This window comes from Rhinoderma darwinii, chromosome 2 (genome assembly GCF_050947455.1).
Source record: "Rhinoderma darwinii isolate aRhiDar2 chromosome 2, aRhiDar2.hap1, whole genome shotgun sequence".
NCBI lineage: Eukaryota > Metazoa > Chordata > Amphibia > Anura > Rhinodermatidae > Rhinoderma > Rhinoderma darwinii.
Window position 1 is genome coordinate 312,159,414 of NC_134688.1, and position 14,945 is coordinate 312,174,358.

Here is a 14,945-nt window from a genome sequence, read left to right on the forward strand (position 1 = left end):
TTCGGTCCGAATCGAACTTTTTCATGAACCTGCCGAACCGAACTTTTCATAAGTTCGCTCATCTCTAACCACAACTAAAGGATTGAAAAAGGGTACACAAATGAGTGGCAATCTGGTCAACATGCAATTTATACAATTCTATTGGCAGACCATTCAGACCCGGGGTTTTCCTGTTTGGAAAGGAACTAATAGCCTCTGTAATTTCCTCTATGGTCAGATCAGCTTCCAAAAAATGTACATCTTCACTATCCAGGGTGGGGAACACAATGTTATCTAAGTATGTCTCTAGTTCAGATGGATTATTTGAAACCTTAGAGGAGTACAAATCAGAGTAGAACTTAGCAAAGATGTCATTAATGGCTAAGGGGGTCACTGACAAGCATCCCAGTAAAGGAGGTGATTTCTAAAATAGGATTCGGTGTGGTGTCCTTTCTATCTAAGTAAGCTAGCAAGAGGCCATACTTATCCCTCTGCTCACAAAATTTCTTTTGGGAATATAAGGTTTTCTTCCTGGTGAGTTCAGGAAGTAAAAGGGTATATTCACGTCGCTTCACCGTGAATGTAATAAAGGCTGAGGAGTCCCTAGTCCTGAGATATTCCTCCTCTGCTACAACCAGTTCAGCTTCCAATCCTATACGTTGTTTAGCTAGTCTCTTTCTATGTGAGGATATTGCTCGTAAAACCATCCCTCTGATTTATGCTTTGTAGGCATCCCACATCAGATTGTTAGCAGTCGATCCTAGGTTAATATGCCAGAAACGAGTAATTTCTTGTTCTAAGAAAGTCTCGACCTCCTTGCATGAGAGCCATAAGGGACTCAATCTCCATATTTTCCATTTGGCAACTTTAGGGAACCCCAGACTGATCATAGGGGGAAAGTGGTCTGAGATACCCCGAGGGAGGATTTGTGCATCTACTGCATATACTAGAGAAGCATAATTTCCAAATGCCTGGTCGATTCTGGAAAAGGACTATAAGCGGGAGAGTGGCATGATTAAGCTAAGGAATGAGGCTAAAGTGTCCGCCAAATTTCCCGCAAATGATAAGTTGAAGCCAAATTAGCTAAAGGGGCAATAGAGAGTCCATGATATTCCAACCGGGCAAAGACCTCTTCTGGCTTGTCAAAGAATATTGCAGAGCCATTGTGCACCAGTAGATGATTTGTTTCTCCCTCAGACATTTCGTGGCCTCCATAAACCGCTGCCTCTGTTTTTGCACCTCTAACAAATAGTCGGGAAAAACTCCCACATCTTGGTTAGTATGGTTTAGTGGCCCTTGTTTCCTTGCTATTTCCAGCAATTTGTCTCTGTCTTTGAAATTCAGAAACTTGGCAATGAAAGTGTGTGGCGGCGCCCCAGGTGGAGTAGCTCTAGTCGGTATCCGATATGCACGTTCCACACAGAACATAGGAGAAAAAGCAGCATCTCCAAATGATGATTTGAGACAATTTTCCAAAATTGCAGCAGGGACAGGTTTATCCACACCTTCAGGCAGGCCGATGAAGCGAATGTTACATCTAAGCAAATGGTTCCCCATGTCATTGAGTTTCGCCGGCCATATGGTCTGTTGCGTCTCTAAAGAGTTAACCCTCGATATCAGGGGAGTCACCACATCTTCCAAGTCAGAAATACGCCTCTCAGACTCAGAAGCTCCTTCACGTCGCATAGTATAGGGAGAGACAGTAGGGAGGTCGTAGCATACCCACAATGTCAGCGGCAAGAAACTGCTAAATTCACTCACCACTCCCATGTGCAAAATGGCGGCTGTGTTCGCAGGTGCATTTTTTTTTACAGTATGTCCTCTCCTTCTTGCTCCTATGTAGCAGCAGGTTGGCAGGTCAGATACTGTAGGACTGTGTGTAGGTCCCAGGCTGTGGAACGACGGTGTCCTATAATTACAGTCCGGCCGTAAGTAGCCACCGTCCGGTTTCCTGTTAAAATTTAGGCCGGGAATCCGGCCCCAACACTAGGCCTGAAACTCCTGTACAACGGAATTAGGCCAAAATGGTCTCAAAATGTGCAGCTCAACAGTGGTGGTGCAGTGGGTCCTCAGTAGCTGCAGAGGGTTGCAGGAGAGAGGATGGAGGAGCATAAAGGATGCCGCAGGTGGAGCTCCCCAGAGACAAGTCTTCTACCGCCGGAGTCCAGGCCACGCCCCTCATCTTGCTTCTCCTTAAACGGTTCAGGAGAATTGGCTGAATACTACTCCCACATATGCCCGACATCAGAGGCGTAGCTAGGTTCTCCTGCACCCGGGGCAAAGATTCAGTTTGGCGCCCCCCCCTAACTTATTTCCCGACATCTCCTTCCCCCTCGCCATGTTTTCTTTCCCTACCAATCAATGAGGTGTAATTTTTCTTCACGATTTTTTTAATGTAACGCGAGTATAAAAGCATTTCTACATTTTACAAGCGATATAGTTCTATAATGTAATTAACATAAAAATAAATTAAAAGAAAATAAATTAAAGAGGCCACACACAGCCCCCCTTGTGGATAGCGCCACACACAGCCCGCTTCCCCCCTTGTAGATAGCGCCACACACAGCCCGCTTCCCCCCTAGTAGATAGCACCACACTCCCACCCCTTGTACTTAGCGCCACACTGTGAACAGACCGGTGAGCGGTAGCCTACCGCTACCACTCTCCGCTCTGCCTGGTGTGACTTACCAGAGGAGCCGAGGAGGTCATGCGGCGCAGGCAGCGGCGGAGTTCCTTCTGACTAGGGTTGGTGACAGCCAGGGCCGGCCTTCGCTTGGATGGCGCCCTGTGCGGGACTCTCTATTGCCGCCCCCTACACAAACCAAAAATTAACCACATATATGGACACGCTGGAACATATATATTGTACATACATAGAGACAGATATTTAGACATACAGGCAAATATACATACACACATCAGGAATATATACAAACAGGTAAATATATAGACGTACAAACACATATATACACACACACACACACACACACGCACACACACACAGATAAATACACAGACAGGAACATATACAAATACATAAAAGGCACAAATATACAAGCACAAAGACACATTCACAAACAGACCCATATATACGCACACAGGCACATATGTACACAGTACAGATAATGTAGTAGATGTTACCTGCGGTCCTATGTAACATCACAGATAACACAGTGATAATTCTCTGAGTACAGATAATGTAGTAGAGTCACCTGCAGTCCTATGTAACACCACAGATAACACAGTGATAACTCTCTGAGTACAGATAATGTAGTAGAGTCACCTGCAGTCCTATGTAACACCACAGATAACACAGTGATAACTCTCTGAGTACAGATAATGTAGTTGTGTCCCCTGCAGTCCTATGTAACACCACAGATAACACATTGTGCTAAATTACAATCTCAGCTCTGCTACACAGTACAGATAATGTAATAGATGTTACCTGCGGTCCTATGTAACACTACAGATAGCACCAGGGGCGTAACTAGGAAATACTGGGCCCCATAGCAAACTTTTGACTGGGGCCCCCCTCCCCTGGGTGTCACACAACCCCCCCCCTTGTAGATAGTGCCTTTTTTACAGCACCCCCTGTAGATATCTACAAAGGGGGCTGTATGGCGTTATCTACAGAGGGGGCTGTATGGCGTTATCTACAGAGGGGGCTGTATGGTGTTATTTACAGAGGGGGCTGTATGGCGTTATCTACAGGGGGGGCTGTATAGCGTTATCTACAGGGGGGCTGTATGGCGTTATCTACAGGGGGACTGAATGGCGTTATCTACAGGGGGCTGTATGGCGTTATCTACAGGGGAGGGCTGTATGGCGTTATCTACAGTGGGGACTGTATGGCGTTATCTACAGGGGGGGGGGGCTGTATGGCGTTATCTACAGGGGGGGCTGTATGGCGTTATCTACAGGGGGGGCTGTATGGCGTTCCCTACAGGGGGGGCTGTATGGCGTTCCCTGCACAGGGGAGGCTGTACGGCGTTCCCTGCACGGGGGAGGCTGTACGGCGTTCTCTACAGGGGGGGCTGTATGGCGTTCCCTGCAGGGGGGCTGTATGGCGTTCTCTACAGGGGGGGGGCTGTATGGTGTTCCCTGCAGGGGGGGCTGTATGGTGTTCCCTGCAGGGGGGGGGCTGTATGGCGTTATCTACAGGGGGCTGTATGGCGTTATCTAACGCCATACAGCCCCCCTTGTAGAGAACGCCATACAGCTCCCCTGTAGAGAACGCCATACTGCCCCCCCTGTAGGGAACGCCATACAGCGTCCCCCCTCCCAAAAAAATCCGACCTACAGTGTGTCCTACAAAAGACATATATCCCCTCTCCACAGGATAGGGGATACATGTGTGATCGCTGGCAGCGATAAGGAGAACAGGGGACTGAAAGTCCCCTGAAGTTCTCCATGACTAACCTCTGACTTCCGGCGTCTGTGTCGGCAGCTCAATAAAAATGAAAGGAGCGCTGGTCACGCATGCGCACAAACGCGACCGGCGCTCCATTCATTTATACGGAGAAGCCGACACAGACGGCGGAAGTCAGGGGTTTGTGATGGAGAACTTCAGGGGACTTTCAGTCCCCCGTTCTCCCTATCGCTGCCAGCGATCACACATGTATCCCCTGTCCTGTGGAGATCCTGTGGAGAGGGGATACATGTCTTTTGTTTAATGGCAGAGCGGGGAGATACCTTCCTGCTCTGCCGTAGTGTTCAGTGGCGTCGCGCTGTAGCAGTCATAGCGGCAGCTAGCGGAGCCTCCGACCATGGGGGGGGCCCGTGCCGGCGGGCGACACGGGCCCCCTCATGCCGCGGGCACCGTAGCAGCCGCTACGGCTGCTACGGCGGTAGTTACGCCACTGGATAGCACACTGATAACTCTCTGAGTACTGATAATGTAGTTGTGTCCCCTGCAGTCCTATGTAAAACCACAGATAACACATTGTGCTAAATTACAATCTCAGCTCTGCTACACAGTACAGATAATGTAGTAGATATAAGAGACAAACACATGCAGAGACACAGACAGACACACACACACACACACACACACAGACAGACAGACAGACAGACAGACACACATTACACACAGACACTCACCATGTCTCCTTGCTGACAGGTCAGGAAGGGCTGTGTGTGGGCGGAGCTTCCTCTCTGCTTCTCGGCAGAGCACAGAGCACAGGCAGATGCAGGGAGGCTGCAGCACGGGAGTGGACCTGTCCCCTGACCTGAGTTCATCTGACCTCATGTCACTGACGTGAGGTCAGCTGACAGGTCAGGTGACTGGACTGGTCCACTCCATGGCTGTCACAGACCCCAGTCAGAACGCCCTATATTTCCTGGCTCTTCCTAAGCTGCTGCAGGTGTCCGACACACGGGGCGCCTGTCAGCAGCGATCAGCTGCTCTTTGGCGCCCCCCCTTCCCTTGCGCCCGGGGCAAATGCCCCGCCTGCCCCCCCCTAGCTACGCCCCTGCCCGACATTACACATATACTCACAAATTAAACTCACACATATATGCGCATCGCAATATTCATATTAAGGGTCATCAGTACACTGATAACTTCTATACCATTTTCCCCTTTCTACAAGCACTTGCATTCCACTGACACAAGGGCTTGCAGAACAATTCGCAAAAACAGAAGGGGCTTGCGAAAGCGCCTGAGAAGGGGGGAATCGAGCAGTCTTTGCAGTGGAAAACCTACTTGCAATAAAATGTAATGACCGCAAGGATGTGTTCATGCTAAATACTATGATCTATCAAAATGACCTGCAGTACCATGGTAACGTAGCATAATTCCATAAAATCAGATCTGACGTAAAAAGGCCTCCAAAATCCAAAATGGACTCCTTCTATGATATGCCCTGTAACAGGTCCATATAATAGATTAGACACACATATTTGGTATCACCGTACACGGGAGAAATAGCAGAATGTGGAACGGTGTCACTTTTACTGATATGTTATATGGTGTTCCAAAACAGCTTAAGGAAATTGACACATTTGTGAAAAAAAAGGCAATTTTTATTTTTTTGGGCCTTGTTTAGGCAGATTGTGTAAAAAATGTGGAGGGTGAAAACATACAGTGAAATGGGCACTTGTGTTTTATTCTATATTTCTGGTCCAAAAACATAAACTACCCTCTACACCGTGTTCCAAATTATTATGCACATTGGATTTAAGTGTCATAAACATTTAATTATTAGTTTTTCATTTAAACTCATGGATGGTATTGTGTCTTAGGGCTCTTTGGATCATTGTAATCAATCTGAGACACCCGTGATAATTAGTTTGCCAGGTGTGCCCAATCAAAGGAAAACTACTTAAGAAGGACGTTCCACATTATTAAGCAGGCCACAGGTTTCAAGCAATATTGGAAAGAAAAAGGATCTCTCTGCTGCCGAAAAGCGTGAAATAGTGCAATACCTTGGACAAGGTATGAAAACATTGGATATTTCAAGAAAACTTAAGCGTGATCATCGTACTGTGAAAATATTTTTGGCTGATTCAGAGCACAGATGGGTTCGTTCAGATAAAGGCATAATGAGGAAGGTTTCTGCCAGACAAATTAATAGGATTAGGAGAGCAGCTGCTAAAATGCCATTGCAAAGCAGCAAACAGGTATTTGAAGCCGCTGGTGCCTCTGGAGTCCTGCGAACCTCAAGGTGTAGGATCCTCCAGAGGTTTTCGGCCACCCTTAAACAATGCTCACAAGCAGAAACGGTTGCAGTGGGCTCAGAAATACATGAAGACTAATTTTCAAACCGTGTTGTTTACTGATGAGTGCCGTGCAACCCTGGATGGTCCAGATGGATGGAGTAGTGGATGGTTGGTGAATGGCCACCATGTCCCAACAAGGCTGCGACGTCAGCAAGGAGGTGGCGGAGTCATGTTTTGGGCTGGAGTCATGGGGAAAGAGCTGGTAGGCCACTTTAGGGTCCCTGACTGTGTGAAAATGACCTCTGCAAAGTACGTAGAGTTTATGACAAACCACTTTCTTCCGTGGTACAAAAAGAAGAACCGTGCCTTCCATAGCAAAATTATCTTCATGCATGACAATGCACCATCTCATGCTGCAAAGAATACCTCTGTGTCATTGGCTGCTATGGGCATAAAAGGAGAGAAACTCATGGTGTGGCCCCCATGTTCCCCTGACCTCAACCCTATTGAGAACCTTTGGAGCATCCTCAAGCAAAATAACTATGAGGGTGGGAGGCAGTTCACATCTAAACAGAAGCTCTGGGAGGTTATTCTGACATCCTGCAAAGATATTCAAGCAGAAACTGTCCAAATACTCACAAATTCAATGGATGCAAGAATTGTGAAGGTGATATCAAAGAAGGGGTCCTATGTTAACATGTAACTTGGCCGGTTACATTTTTTTTTGATTGAAAGAGCTTTTGTTTTCTGTAAATATGACCTCCTGATGCTGCAAATTCAACAAATTACCATTTTAGTTCTCTTTACAACCTTTAAAATGTTTTGATCTCTGTTGTGCATAATAATTTGAAACAGTGCGTTTTGAGTTTTTTACTTCTAAAAAATAAATCTGTTATCATTAGGAGATTTGTTCAATAAAATTTGCAACATACTCCAACGGTTGATGGCTTGAAGATTATACTGACTGTCATTTGCATCGACTATTTAGGAAAATCAGCGAAAAATAACATTTGCATAATAATTTGGAATGCGGTGTATGTCAGGAGTCCTTATGATCAGGATAAATTAAAAAATATATTTCAATACATGTGTATGATACAAATCCCTTTATTTTCAAACTATTACAATCTAAATGATGAAAAATCTAAATTTTTCCATGGCTATAAAAAAAATCTACCAAAAATGTTACCTATATATATTAACACAAAAGAAAGCACTATACGTCCCAAGAAAATAGTGCAACATTCACATTGATACCTAAAACACATACAAAGTTATACTGCGTTACATCTGTGCATAGCAAAACTGCGAAAATTGCTCTGGTCACTAAGGTTTAAATACCTTCGGTATTAAGGGGTTCAAAGTTTGACAAATCTCCCTGTCAGGGGCCAGATGTTACTTTTTAAAAATCCTGTTTTGAAACTGCGACAAAAAACCTTATGGGTGCATTTTCTGTGCTGCAGCATGCAGTTTTGACTGACAACAGCTGAAATGAAAACTGAATGTTTTGAATTGCAATGTAGTTCTCCATACAAAAATAGTTTAATAAACATTTTCTAGACCAGCTTCTTTATGTTAAAGAGGCTTTGTCACCACATTATAAGTGCCCTATCTCCTACATAATGTGATTGGCGCTGTAATGTAGGTGACAGCAGAGGTTTTTATTTTGAAAACTATCAATTTTGAGCAAGTTATGCACAATTTTAGATTTATGCTAATTAGTTTCTTAATAGACAACTGGGCGCGTTTTTACTTTTTTACCAACTGGGTGTTGTAAAGACAAGTGTATGATTCTGACCAATCAGCGTCATATACTTCTCTCCATTCATTTTTAGCAGTACACGCAACACAGCGTGATGTCGCGAGATTACACTGTGCAGTCACATACTCCCATATTAACTTCACCAAAGTGTCTTGGGAGTGAATAGACATCACCTTCAGTCAGGACGCGATGTCTATTCATCACTCCCGACACTTCAGTAAAGTTTACAGCGCCGATCACATTATGTAGGAAATAGGGCACTTATAATGTGGTGACAGAGTCTCTTTAAACTTAGCCGCTGATCATGGCAAAACCCTGCCATGAGCAGCAAAATGAACCAAATTTTTTTGAATAGGGTTTATAGCAATCACACGTACATGCTGTAGAAAAGAATGAAATAAACTGTTCAGTCACAGAAATTTCTGCTGAAAATTGGCTGTGTGTAAATATATCCTTACATGACATTTTTTGGACACTACTCATTCCGCTGGGGCATGAAGATGGGATGACATGATATGTGTTATCCAAGCATTCCTCTATTTCCATACGTAATAGTGATCTAATGACTGCTTTTCAGAATCCCCTTTTTCCTCCAATGGGCCAGACATTGCGATGAAGTCACAGGATTCCATGGCAAACGCATGAATGCAGGAAGGAAACTTAATTTTGTGAAAGTGAGCTGATCATTTTAGCTCCCTGTCATCTCAGAAGAGTAACTGTTTGAGCACTTTTTTTTTAATGGCAGAAAGCCATTAAAGGGGTTGTCCAGTCATAAGAAGTTGATGGCCTATCCTCAGGATAGTCCATCAATATCTGATCGGTGGGGGTCTGACTCTCGGCACCCCCGTTGATCAGCTTTTTGACAGGGCCACAGCTCTCGTATGAGCATTGCTTCCCTTTCATTTGTTATCCTCTTATACTTTGTATCTCCAACACACTTGTAGTGGCGGTTCACAGTATTACGGCCTTCTCCCACTGAAGGGAATGGGAGAAAGCTGTAATACTGTATATCGCAGTTACAAGTGTGTCAGCGGTTCACAGTACAAGCAGATAAGGAATAAAGGGGAAGCAGCGCTTGTATGAGCGCCACGGCCCCTTCAAAAAAGGCTGATCGGCGGGGGAGTTGGACCTTCACTGATCAGATATTGATGGCCTATACTGAGGATAGGCTCATAACTGGACAGCCCCTTTAAAATTAAAACTGTAGATGTATGCCACAGCCACACTGGCTGTTAAGACATACAAAGGGGCAGATATATCAATGCATTTGCATCTAGATGCGCCAGATTTTTGTTGAATTTTAACTTCACTCCATTTATTGAATGTTTGTGCCAAAAAGAGCATTGATTTGTGACATGTTCGCCATGTCGAGTTGCATACTTCAAATATTGTCGTGGATTTGTACAGAAGTGCGCCAGATTCATCAGTGGTGTACACTAGTTTTGTGGTGAAAAATACTTGTCTAAAGTATACCATCCAATAGGTGGTGTAAAGAATCGAATGGAGTGTAATATGCACCAAGACTATCACAGTGTGAGTGTTATTGAAATCTTCAGTCCAGCACCTCTTGCTTTAGGCTACCTTTAAGCCATTATTAATAGATCTGCTCCATAATGTTAAAAAGAGGTGTACCATCATGCCAGGCAGAGTGTACATTTGTATTACTGAGGTGCCTAGCACCCACTTCTTTAACTGGTTGTCGAGGTCCCCAAAACCTTCATCATAGTATATCTATGCTGCGGGACTAGGCTGGCTGCTCGAGCGATAATGCAGCGAAATGTCGGATGCCCGGCAGTCAGTGACTACCGGGCACAATGAAGAGAAAATAGAAGCGCTTTTCACTGCAACTGCCTTCTCTGATCTCTTGTACACAGCACTCAAAGAGCGGTGTACAGAATAAAGGCAGCGGCAGCCTCTATTGGTTCCGGTGACCACGTGACTAGTCACATGTTTGCCGGGATGCTATTAGTGGGAGGCTGCTGCTGGGTTTAAATAGACCCAGCACAGTCCTATCAGTGACTATCCTATCAGTCACTATAATGTTTTCCAATTCTCTCAGTTCTGTAAGGTTTCTGATATTTTTTAGCGGAAACAATAGCGCAGTCGACTACGCTATAATTTCCGCTAAAAAGCGGAAAGCTTACGGAATGTAGACAAACTGAAACAATTTTGCAACAGAAGCACTACCATTGGAATCAATGGTAAAGCAAACGGAAGCTATGATTTACGTTTGGCTTTCCATACATGGGTTCCCCTGACCGAAAGGTCTAACGGAACCCACGAACGGAAGCCCGATGCAGATGTGAACAAGGTCTAACAGGGCTGACATCCCCTGGAACTGGGGCTGCTGTACAGCCCCAGTTACCATGGAAAATCATGGTGTAATGCAGAAAAAAAAATTTAAATAATGTCCCCCAAAGGTCATTTCTGATATTTGAGGGACAAGCCATAAAACAAGTAAAATATAGTAAAAATAAATTAAATGACACTTATAAAATACCCACCCCTAAAAACACATTCCCCACACCAATCATTGTCATAACGCTAGCCCTGAACCAATTATCCTAAAATAGACATGTAATAAATCCGATTTTACGGTAGACAATGACGATCCCATATACAAGGTCTATTTTAGGGTAACACTATATTATTACCTGAAAAAATTTGCTGACCTGCAAAAAAGAACATTTTTACACAAGTATAATCCTTTTTTGCAATTTTAGAATTTTTAGGCTGCGTATAAAAATGATGAAAAAATAAATCTGCATTATCACGTTGCAAAAAATGCAAAAAATCACGTTGCTAGCCTAACAAATAAAAAAGTTATAGCAGTTTAACTAATGCATGCTAAAAATGGTTAAATGGTGTTTGGTCCTGAAGGCTCAGAACTGAAGGCTTAGAATTTTAGCAGCAATTTCTCACATTTTCAAGAACATTTCAAAAGGCTATTTTTTCATGGACCAGTTCAGTTCTGAAGTGGTTTTGAGGGCTCTATATATTAGAAATCCCCCATAAATCACCATTTATCACCATTTTAAAAACGGCACCCCTCAAAGTATTCAAAACAGCATTTAGAAAGTTTCTTAACCCTTTAGGCGTTTCATAAGAACTAAAGCAAAGTAGAGGTGAAATGTACAAATTTCATTTTTTTTGCAGAAATTCATTTTTAATTCAGTTGTTCTGTAACACAGAAGGTTTAACAAGAGAAACGTAACTCAATATTTATTGCCCAGATTCTGCAGTTTTTAGAAATAGCCCACATTTGGCCCTAGTGTGCTAATGGACTGAAACGCTGGCCTAAGATTAAAAGGAGCACCAAGCGGATTTTGGGGTTTTCTTTTTATTCGATTATATTTTAGACCATGTCAGGTTTGAAGAGGTATTGTGATGCCAAAACATAAGAAACACCCCCAAAAAGACCCCATTTTGGAAACTACACCCACAAGGAATTTATCTAGAGTTGTAGTGAGCATTTTGAATCCACAGATGTTTCATAGATTTTATTAGAATTTGGACGTGAAAACTATTTTTTTTACATTTTTCCAATAAGATGTCGTTTTAGCTAAAAAAAATAATATAAATTTCCACATGGAATAAAGACGAAAAAGCCCCCCAACATTTGTAAAGCAACTTCTCCAGAGTATGGAAACATCTCATATGTTGTCATAAACTGCTGTTTCGGCACAAGGCAGAGCTTAGGAGGGAAGGCTTTTGGAGCACAGATTTTTCTGGATTGGTTTCTTGGAACCATGTCGCGTTTGCAAAGCCCATGTGGGACCAAAGCAGTGGAAACTCGGCAAAAGTGACTCCATTGAGGAATCTACACACTTTGAGGAATTTATATAGGGGTGTAGTGAGCATTTTGACCACACAGGTGTTTTATAGATTTTATTAGAATTGGCCAGTGAAAATAAAAATAATTTTTATTTTCCAATAAGATGTAGCGTTAGCTACAAATTTTTCATTTTTTTAACAAATAAAAGGCAAAAAAGCACCCCAACATTTGTAAAGCAATTTCTCCCGAGTACAGAAATACCCCATTTGTGGTCATAAACTGCTGTTTGGGCACACAGTAGGGCTCAGAAGGGAAGGAGCGCCATTTGGCATTAAGAGTGCAGATATTGCTGGATTGGTTTCTGGGCGCTGTGTTGCATTTGCAAAGCCCCTGTGGGACCAAAACAGTGGAAACCCCCCAGAAGTGACCCCATTTTGGAAAACTACACTTCTCAAGGTATTCACTTAGGGGTGCAGTGAGCATGTTAACCCCACAGGTGTTTTCCAGAAATTAGTGTGCACTAGATGTTGCAGAGTGAAAATGGGAATTTTTCCATAGATATGCCAATTTGTGGTGCCCAGCTTGTACCACCATGAAAAGACAACTCTCTATAATGCTGTGTTTCCCGGTTTTAGAAACACCCTACATGTGACCCTAATCTTCTGCCTGGACGATCGAGGGCTCAGGAGTGAAAGAGTACCATGCGAAATTGAGGCCTAATTTGCCGACTTACAAAGTATTGGTTCACAATTGCAGAGGCTCTGATGTGAAATAATAAAATAAAGATCTGAGAAGTGACCCCCTTTTGGAAACTACACCCCTCAAGGCCTTTATAAAGGGGTGTATTGAGCATTTTGACCCCACAGGTCTTTTCCATAAATGATTTTGCTGCGGATGGTGCAAAGTAAAATTAGCAATTTTTCTCAAATATGCCATTTCAGTGGCAAATATATAATGCCCAGCTTGTGCCACTGTAGACATACACCCCAAAAATTGTTAAAAGGGTTCTCCCAGGTATGGCGGTGCCATATATGCGGAAGTAAACTGCTGTTTGAGCACGCTGTAGGGTTCAGAAGGGAGTGAGCTCCCTTTGGCATTTTGGATTTTGCTTGGTAGTAGTTTTGTTTGGAGTTTTACTGGTATTTTATTTTATAATGTTGGGGTGCATGTAAACCGGTCAGCGTACATCAGGGGCATAGTCAGGTGTTATAATAATGGGGTAAAATAATCCATAGATGTGTGTTACGCTGTGAAGCAATCCTTTATGCACAGGCCAGTGTCGCACTGATAAATGTCCTTCCTTTTGGTTCACGCTCCGCACCTCTGCAGTTTGTGGAATTTTGCTGGAAAGTGTTGTCCTGGTATAATACGGGCACCCTCGCTTCCAGCAGATATGTTTTGACCCTCCCCTTCCTGGTTCCCTAATTTTAGTGCCTCTTGAAACAAAAGAAATGTTCCCTCGGGCCGGCACTACTGCATATTTTTTATTTCCTGAATTATTGGAGTCTTAACTTATTTTATTTTTTCATAGACCTAGTGGTATGAGGGCTATTTTTTGCGGGACGACCAGTAGTTATTATTGATACCATTTTGGGGTACATGCGACTTTTTGTTAATTTTATCCTTTTTTTTAGGAAGCAAGGTGACCAAAAAAACAGCAATTCTGATACAGTTTTTTTTTTGTTTTTTTTTATATAGCGTTCCCCCACTCATCATAAATTGCATGTTAACTTTATTCTGTGGGTCAGTACGATTCTGGTGATCCCAAATTAATAAAAAAAAATTATGTTTTACAACTTTTTGCACAATAAAATTATTTTTATAAAAATAATGTATTTTTTCTTTTGCCATGTTATAAGAGCCATAAATGTTACATTTTTTGTCCACGGAGCTGTATGAGGGCTTGTTTTTGCAAGACAAGTTATAGTTTTTATAGGTACCATTTTTGAATACATGCAACTTTTTGATCACTTTTTATTTTAATTTTTGGAAGACAAAGTGACCAAAAAAACAGCAATTCTGGAAGTTATATTTAGTTTCTTCTACGGCGTTCACTGCGCGGCACAAATAACTTAATATTTTTATAGTTCAGGTTGTTACAGACGTGGCGATATCAAATATGTATGGTTTATTATTTTTTTTCAATAATAAATGACTTAAGGGATAAAGGGTCTATTGTGTTTTATTTTATTACTTGAAACTTTCATTTTATTTCTTACAACTTTTAATTTTTCACTTTTGTAACTTTTTTTTAGTCACACTAGGGTCCATCTGTTTGATTGATATTGCACTACCTATACAGTGCAATGTATTAGAACTGTCAGTTGTTCTAATCTTGGCGAGGCCTAATTGGCTTCCGTAATAGCAGAAAGGATGCCATTGTTAGGCCTCCTATTGCCATAGTAGCAGTCGGCAGCCCTGCCATAGCATTGGCAGAGCTGCCGATTTGCTACAAACCGCTATGATGCAGCGTTCGCTTTCAATCGCTGCATCTAAGGGGTTAATAGCAAGGATCGGAGCTAGCTCCGGTTCCTGCCATTAAAGCGGGGTGTCTGCTGTAACATACAGCAGACACACACTGCTGATGACGCCGGCTCAGCTTCTGAGCCGGAAGCTGAGCCGGCGCCATCTTGCCGATGGTACTGGAAGCCTTTTAGGCCTCGTCTCTGAGCGGGGCATAGGAGGCTTCTGTTGCTGGAAGACCGGTAGGCCAGTGTTAGGCCTCCGGTTGCCATTTCAGCCACCGGCAACTCAGCGATCATGTTGCTG

At 43.2% G+C, this 14,945-nt stretch overlaps 1 protein-coding gene across 1 annotated transcript in view; it reads right to left on the reverse strand.

Moving 5' to 3' along the window:
- The window catches only part of CACNA1S (calcium voltage-gated channel subunit alpha1 S), a 960,893-nt gene that overhangs the window by 281,874 nt on the left and 664,074 nt on the right, over positions 1 to 14,945 (reverse strand). The window lies entirely within an intron of this gene.